Source organism: Mus caroli, unplaced genomic scaffold (genome assembly GCF_978045245.1).
Source record: "Mus caroli unplaced genomic scaffold, Mus_caroli_1 scaffold_7, whole genome shotgun sequence".
NCBI classification, from domain to species: Eukaryota; Metazoa; Chordata; class Mammalia; order Rodentia; family Muridae; genus Mus; species Mus caroli.
Window position 1 is genome coordinate 49,109,236 of NW_028227262.1, and position 9,283 is coordinate 49,118,518.

The window sequence follows — 9,283 nt, forward strand, 5'->3', positions numbered from 1 at the left end:
GCTTTTTGTTTTTAATGGTTTCTTTTATTGCCTAAACTTAAACTCACTCAGTAGACTGGACTGGCCTTGAACTCTGAATTCTGCCTGCCTCTGGAGTACTGGGATTAAAGGTGTACAATCCCATGCCCAGCCCTAAGCTTTAAAAAAAAAAACAAAAGCAAAAAACAAAACTCCTTTTCACAAGTTGGAAGCTTAGCTGGGTGTGGTCTTCCCCTGAGGACACCCCTCCCTTTGCTCCCTTTGGCATCAGGCTTTTCTTTAATCTGTTGATCTCCTTGAGCACAGGACTCAGCTCCATCACACTTCCTGATGCTCCTTTTCTCAGCAAACTGTGTATTTTGTAACTTCCCTTGCTTAGCTTGCTCCTTCTCCTTATACATCTGTGTAAGTGTAGCCACTAATAATCAAGCAAGAGAGTTGATACTAGGCTTTCTGGAAATCTCCTCTACTAAAACTGTTAATCCATAGTTCTTCAATTTAGCCTGAGGCAGACTTTTTGGACCAGGGCAGAAAGCTGCCACATTTGTCACCAAAATATCACAAGATCAATCTTTAGGTCACATACTAATATTCTCTGAAACCTCTTAAGCCAGGCCCCCCACAGTTCAAGTCACCCTCAGCACCATTGTCTTCCATGCTTCTAATAGTATGGCCTATTAAGCTCCACTGAAAGCATCTAACCTCTTTTCTAGTCCACTGTCCCAAGTGTTCCACATTCCTCCAAAGGATGGGCTATTACAGCAACACCCCACTTCTGGTACCAACTTATGTCTTAGTTATGGTTTTTATTACTGTGAAGAGATCATGACCATGGTAACTCTTATAAAGGAAAACTTTTTTTTTTTTTTTTTTTTGAGACAGGGTTTCTCTGTATAGCCCTGGCTGTCCTGGAACTCACTTTGTTGACCAGACTGGCCTTGGACTGGGTTACAATTCAGAAGTTTAGTCCATTGTCATCATGACATGAAGCATGGTGGCACACAGGCTGACACGGTACTTGAGAGGAAGCAGAGAGTTCTACATATGGATCTGCAAACAGCAGGAAAAGAGAGAGTGACACGGCATGACTTGAGGATCTAAGACCTCAAAATCCATCCCCAATGACACACTTCCTCTAACAAAGTGACACCTACTCCAGCAAGGCCACACCTTCTAATAGTGCCACTCCTTATGGGCCTATGGGGTTATTTTCATTCAAACCACTGCACGACTGTTTAGGCAGGGGCTGATATATATATTAGACAGAAACTACCATGGAGAAAACCACTCAGGAGATGACACAAACAACCCAGCAAGACAGAGAAGTCACACTGGGCTGTGGAGAACACCATTTAATTCCAGACTGACATCCCCTAACATTGACATCACCTGAACTAGTGTGGTATGTCAAGATGGAGGGACAACTGAGGACTCAAAAGCTGGCTGCAGCTTTGCACTGTTAGTCAGTGCAGAACAGGGGAGGGAGTTTGGACTGTAGAACAAGAGGAGGAAAGGATCTGAATTATATTTGGTTGTTTTATGTTATAGGGAGGTGTTGAAAAGGTAGTGGTTTTGATTTGTTTTATGAATTAGGTTTTTTAAATTCGAATAGCATAAATGTTATTTTCTTTGATAAATGATTCTCTGAGTTTAAATAGTTTCATAGATTCATACAGCCACTACTGTATTCCAAGGTACAGACCTGAAAGTTTAAACTCTCCCAACAATTGGCAAGAAGGGAAGTTTTCTCAGTCCCTGTGATCTTGTCTTCTTTAAATGTCACATAAGTAAAATCTTGTACTAGTCCTTTCTTGAGACTGGCTGCCTTACTCTGAATAATACCTTTCAGATGGGTCTGAGAGGTTGTTGCACATATCATTAGTTCTTTTCATGGCTGAGTATGTTTCCATGATATAGATATACCACAGGTCCTTTAGTTGTTGATGTTGAAGAATATTTAGAATGCTTAAAAATTTTTGGCAATTGTGAATAAACTTTTTACATTTTTTGTTTTTGTCTATTTGAAGGCAGAGGTATATATATACATATACACATATATATGTATATATGTGTATATGTATATATATACATATATTCATTCTATCAAAATAAAATGTAAAACATAAAATTTAACCAACATAAAGTATTGGTTTTATAAAGTATAAAGCCAATGACAACAAGTTATAAACACTTTTGTTTGAATGCACATTTTTATTTATCTATAATAAATATATAGGAATGAGATTGCTGGGTCCTTTGATCAAGTATGTCTTTAAAATTCATCAGAAATTATTAAAGTGCCTTCCAGATGGCTGTATTACTTTGCATTCCTCCCATTGATCTTTGAGCATTCTTGTTGCTACCTTTTGGTATTGACGGGTCCTGCCTAGCCCCATGCCCACAGATCTGTAGTGATGTCTCTTTTTTACTTAATTTGCCCTTGTCTGATTGGGAAGATGCTGAACATCATATGTTGTTTGTGTTTGCTATTCATGGGCCTTTGTGAAGTATCTTTTCACTTTGGAATTGAAGTTCTTCTTTTCAGTTGAGTTTTTCTGTTCTTTGTGTTTCTTGGATTAAAGTCCATTGCTGGATATATATTTCTCCTAGTTAGTAACTTATCTTTTTATGTCTTTTATGTTTTAAATTTTTTATGAAATCTGATTTATTGATTTAAAAAAGATTATGGGCTGGAGAGATGGCTCAGCAGTTAAGAGCACTGACTGCTCTTCCACAAGTCCTGAGTTCAATCCCCAGCAAACACATGGTGGCTCACAACCATCTGTAATGGGATCTGATGCCCACTTCTGGTATGTCTGAAGACGTGACAGTGTACTCATATATACATAAATTAATCTTTAAATATATATATATATATATATATATATATATATATATATATATATATATATTTACTAAGAACTCTACTTAACAGCAGGCTAAAATTTTTCTGAAAGCTTAAATTTTTGCTTTTGATCCATATAATCCATTTGGATGAATTGGTGTAAGGTCTGATATTATGGGCAGCCCTTCCTTTCTCAGTTGAATTGCTTTGGTACTATTGTCAGAGTCTTTGGCCATATCTGTTCTGTGATCCTGCCCATGTATCTGTCCCTCAAATATTTCAACACCATCTCAAATGCTGTTGGATCAAACTCTCTTAATATCAGTGATGTGAGTCCTCCTAGTTTAATGCTTGTTTCAAAATTACCTTGGCTCTTTGAGTTGTTGCCTTCCCAGGTGAATTTTAGAATTGCTTTGCTTTATCTTAAAAAGCGAAACAAACAAAACAGCCTCTAGTGATATTGATTGCTATCCCTGTTAAACAAAAGTGGCAGTGGGCTGGAGAGCTGACTTAGCAGTTAAGAGCACTGACTGCTCTTCCAGAGGTCCTGAGTTCAATTCCCAGCAACCATATGGTGCTTACATCCATCTGTAATGGGATCTGATGCCCTCTTCTGATGTGTTTGAAGATAGGGACAGTACTTACATACATAATATATATGGCACCTTTTTGTAGAGTTGAACTGTTAACTATCCTGAGTTCTTCCACTGATACACATGGTATGTGTCCCCATTGACTCGTTTTGTGCTAATGTTTTCTGATGCTCATTTTAATAGATTTATATGTAAGAATTACATCTTTCCTTTTATTGGTGGAGAGACTAGTAGAAACAAAAAATTTCAAAATATAAATCTAACTCAGAATGGTGGCTTATACCTGTAATCTGTACACCAGGAGGCAAGACAAGAGGATTGCCATAATTTTAAAGTCATCCTGAATTATGGCCAGCCTTGGCTAAAGAGGGAGAGCCTGTCTCAAAAAGATGGTCGTTACTAATTTACAAAAGTGCAATAATAGTTCTCATGTCACTACCACGCAGGGACCATGTAGTGGTCCCGAGTCCCCCATGGCCTGCAGTTTTTACACATGGAGATACATTCATATTGCCTGTACAGGGAACAGTTTTGTCTACTTCTTTATGACCGGAATGTCTTTTAGTTTATAGAAAAATTTAAATCTTAAAGAGATTAAAGTTTACCTTTTTTTTTTTTTTTTTTTTGCATTGAGTATCTATCCCCGTGGTACTCTTCTCAATGTCTGATGCTATGATCATATTGAGGAACTGTTCAGCGGGAAGTAACTTTGTATCCCTGGGATCAGCCCTATGTGTCCTGCACTGTTATGCGCAGCTGGATTTGTTGGCTTATTATTTTTGCTGAGTTTTGCAGCTATATTCAGGGTAGATACTGGTCTGAGAATGTTTGCGTTGCCTTTGTCTGGTTTTGGCACTAGGTTAATGATGGCCTCGTTTTTATGAGCTGGGAAGGGCCTTTTCTGTTTTCTGGGAGAGATTGTTTAGATTCGGGTTTGTTTCATCTTTCAGTGTTTGTTGGAATTTGCCAGGGAAACCATGTGAGGCTGAGCTAGGGGTTTGTTTTGTTTTGTTTGCTTTGTTCTTTCTTTTCCCATTTGTTTGTTTGTTTTGGTTTGTTAGGGAAGATTTTTCTATTTCAAAAACAAATGTCAGTTTATTGAGGTTTCTGATTTCCTCTTGAGCAAATCCCCATAGTCTGTTGCTTTTAAAAACAGGTCTGTTAAACCTAGTTTCAAATTTTTGTTTTTAGATTTACCTATTTTATTGTGTGCATATGCGAGTTTTGCCTACATGAATGTGTGTGCACCAGGAACCTGCAGATGTCAGAAGAATGTGTTGGATCCTTTGGAACTGGAACTATGGATAGTTTTGAACCACCATGAAGAGTGATGGGAATCAAACCTGGGTCCTCTGCAAGAACAACAAGCGCTTTTAACTATTGAGCCACCCCCCCCCCCCCCCAGATCTTAGTTCTGTAGTTCTGAATTGATGTCTGTGGCCTTGAGCATAATGTTCGTTATGATCATTTGGACATCTGCATGGACTGTACTCTTCATGTGTGGTGTTGGTGACTTGCGTGCGTTTGGTCTATTCTACTGGCAGTTCCTTGACTCACTGAAACCTAGTTGTTGGTTTTGATCTCCGTAATTACTGTACTCCCCAGGTCTGCCTCTGTCTGCCGTATTTTGTTGTCCAGGGGATCCTTTCCCTCCTATCATACAAGAGATGCTGTAACATTTACGTGACCGCTTCTCTAACTGTGTCTGGCACGTACTGATGTGTGGTGCTTTTTACTCATTTAAACCTAGTTTCTACTTCCCCTTGGTGCATGGTTATCATAACCTTTTGCTTTTTACTTAATTTTTAACTTTTTAAATTAAAATTGTGGTTTGCTTACCATGAGGTGCATTTTTAAATTTTATTTATTTATTTTATTAGATATTTTTTATTTACATTTCAAAGGTTATCCCCTTTCCTAGTCCCCCTCTGAAACCCCCTATCCCTTTCCCCCTTCCCCTGCTCCCCAACTCCCCAACCCACCCACTCCCATTCCTAGTCCTGCCATCCATGAGGTGTATTTTTATCATGGCATTTTTCCACACATGATTTGTTTTTGTTCTTCCTCACAATCCTTTTTCTCCCATCCCCCTTCCATCTTTGGTGTCTTCCTCTCTCTCCCCAGCCTCCCCTCTATTTTTATGTCAAGTGTGACCTTGCACCCCCTTACTTTCTCGGTGTAATGTATTCCCCTCTTGTCTACTTTTGATGGTTTCTTTTGGGGGGGAGGGAGTCTGGTAATTTTTACATCTGTGCAGTTCTGAGATGACTTTGACTGCTTCCTAGTTTCTGTGTGAATTTCATTTCCCTATTGTTTTGCATGTCTTATGATTCTTAAAAATTAATCAGTTATATGTGAGTACCTGCATGCACGCATGTCGCATATGGCATGGTCCGCATGTGCAGGTCAGACAGCAGCTCCTGGGAGCCACTTCTCACCGTCCAATTGAGTGCAGTGTCTCTCTTGTTTCAGATGCCCAGCTATCTTCTCTGTGCTAATCCTTTAATTTGCTGAGCCATCTCTGGCAGGAGGTCACATGTCATAAAAAAAGGAGACTACCTTGGGCACTATAGAAGCATTCTTGTACCTCATTTTGAGCGCAAAGCTAAGTGACTTGGAGTAACAATTGTTTCTTGTGGGTCTTGCTTTTAAATTTTATTGCATGGGACGGGATCTGCCTCTGCTCTAGGCTTTTACGGGTTCCTCTTCCACTCTGTCTGTTGCCCTGTGAGTTTCCTATTGGTCTTCTACTTTGAATATAGGGCTGTTCATTATTCCTAGTTGTCTTCACAAGTTTCTGCAGTGAGATTGGTCCCTTCCAATCTCTGTGTTTGTTTGGAGCCCAGCTCTGTGAAGTTCCTAGCTGCATAGTCTGGGAGGGGAAGGGGCTTTGCCAATCTGTGGGACACCCTCTGTAGATCTGAGGGACACCCTCTGTAGCTCTCTCCTTTGTTATTCTGCCCTGTGAACTTTAGCCACCTTGGTTTCACCTCCAAACCTTCCACTCAGGACTCGAGGAATTGGCAGGTTTTGTCTCCATCCCTTCTTCCCACATCTGTGGTCTGGAGTACTTCTCCAGACTGGGTTGAGTGCATTCTGACTAGAATAATTTCAAACATCTGGGATGATCATAAGGCTTATCTTTTTATTTTTTTGGTTTTTCGAGGCAGGGTTTCTCTGTGTAGCCTTGGCTGTCCTGGAACTCACTTTGTAGACCAGGCTGGCCTCGAACTCAGAAATCCGCCTGCCTCTGCCTCCCGAGTGCTGGGATTAAAGGCGTGCGCCACCACGCCCGGCCCATAAGGCTTATCTTGAGTGTTTGGTGATAATACAATACAGCCTATTGTCCAGTAGTTGTTTGCAAGGGAAGGTCAGTTACCTGCAGGGTGACAAGGATGTGCCAGAGTCGCTCAGGAGTAAAGATTGTGTTGCCTCTGAACTTTAGATCACATGTGTAAGGGTGAAAATAGTAAGCTACTTTGAAACAATGTCAATATTGGGCTGAGAGATGGCCCAGAGGTAAAGAGCACTGGATACTCTTCCAGGAAGAGCACTGAGTTCAAGTCCCAGCAATCACATGGTGGCTCACAACCATTTATAATGTGATCTGGTGCCCTCTTCTGGCCTGCAGGCATACATGCAGGCAGAGCACTGTATACCTAATAAACAAACAAACAAACAAATCTTTTAAAAAGGATGTCAGTATTACAGGAAGTGATGTCATTATCGTCATTATCATCACAGCTGTCACCACTGTGTCTTATGGAGCTTATTTGCTGTGTAGGCTGGATTATCATGTACACTATTATATAATGATGGTGGTTGTTTCTTAGATTCACTGTTACCATGGCCCACAGTGACCAAACATCAGAACATCATTGACCTCACAGAGAACGTTTTTTGGAACTGCACAGGATCTAAGAAGTTTTGTGTTTGAACTCCCGTCTTCCCATCTCCCTCCTGCTGTGGACCTGCCTGCCACATGCTCATTTATTTGGTCCTTAGTTGGTATCCTGGTTTGGGGAGGCTGTGGAACCTTTAAGAGGTGAGGCCTGATTGGCAGAAATGTACGAATCAGAACAGCTTTTGAAGGTTATGTCTGCCGCTGGCTCTAGTGTAGATCCCTGCTTCCCGTTTGGCCACCATGATGTGAGCAGCTGCCTCACTTTCCTGTTGACATGGACTGAGCTGTTTCTACTGCAGGGCCTTCTCTGCCATGAGAGACAAACGGCTCTGAAGCTGAGAAGCACAGTGAACCTCTTTTCATTAAGGTGATCTGTTGGTTGTTTTGTTACCATGAGAGGAAAAGCAAGTGTCCCTTACCCTGACAGCTCTTCAGAGTTCCGTCGGCCTCCTGTGCTTGCTCACAGGCATCTCTAAGATTGCTTTCCCACACACCATACCCTTCTTAATGTGTGTTGCTCAGAGAACTTGAACCAGCATAACCCTCAAAGAGCTCAGGAAGCTCACCGCACCCATTCCATGGACCAGGACAGGGGTTGGGGCATGGGATGTGTATGTGTATGTGGGGGTGTGACTCGAGGGGTGTGTGAGGGGTCTCACCACTCACTTATTTGCTGAAGCAGGATGAGCTCTTGGGACTGTGTGACTCAAGTTTGTGCTGTCCTGTTACCCCTGGGTCTCAGTGGATGCACATGTGGTGGCTTTAGAGTAAGTGGAGCCTCTGGAATGAAATGGATGACTGAAGAAAGTCTGGTGGGGGAGGGGGTTGAGGGAGTTGAGCCAAGGCTCATTCTGCCTCTCAGCCATTCAAGATATGGAGGCTTGAGGAAGCAGTAGCCTTCAGGTATAGAAGAGATATTTCTGCAGGTTCTGGTGGGAAGGGCGATTGGAAGAAAGGAAAAAGGGTAAAGACTCGGGTAGTTCATTCCTTCTCCATCTCATAGAATGACCAGAAAGGTAGACAAAATATTTCTCAATTTCCATAGTTAGAAAATTTGCATTCTTTGAGGCCTACCTACGAGGACCATCCCAGTGAAACCCTGCATAACTCAGGCTGGGAATCCAAAGCTCTCACACCAGGTGCAAGTTACCCTGCATGGCTTGGGGAGCCTGAAAACGCTGGAAAAGCCTCTCCAGCCAACTCCCAGAGCCGCCACTAAGGGCAAATATGGGAAATTCCAGCCGTTGGTGACTAGACACAACATCTGGGTAATTACCGACTTTCTTTTCATCACAATGGGCCTTGTAGACACAGCTCGGATGTCAGGAAAAGAAAGAACTTAGTGCAGTCGCTTTAAGGGTGACATTAGCAGAAACCCATCTTACTTTAAAAGTTTTCAATAGTTATTTACTTTTGATGTTGCCTAAATAATAAATTGTTTTGCTTTCAGATAACTGGCTTTAAAAAAAACATAGCTTGTTTCATAAGAAAAACAAAAGTGTTCTCTCTGATTCATCTTGTTATATCTCAGCAATCTTCGGGAAGGTCAGGGTCTGACCCTGGGATCTTGTTTTTTAAATGAAAGCTGCCTCAACTCATTCATCAGCCTAGGAGGTGGTTTAGGAAAATAAATCCATTCGTTTTACCAAAGAAGTCCAAAATGTTTTATTTACATATTTAACTTCCTGGAAAACTTAATGTGGGTGGTTTTGTGTGCGTCTGTGTTGTTAGTAAACGGGAAGTTGGTGAGATTATACACTTCAAGGTTGCCAGGCCAAGTTTTCTTTTAGTTTCTTCTGGGGTGGGGTTTGACTTCCTTCGTTTTCTTTTCTTATTCATTACACAGCCCTCAGTTACTCGCCCAGCTTGGTTTTTCTGTTTTGAAGATTTTAAGTTGTACCTCATAGATATAATAAATGCCAGGACAATGGTATTTTAATAAGTTTTTTGTTGTTGTTGTTG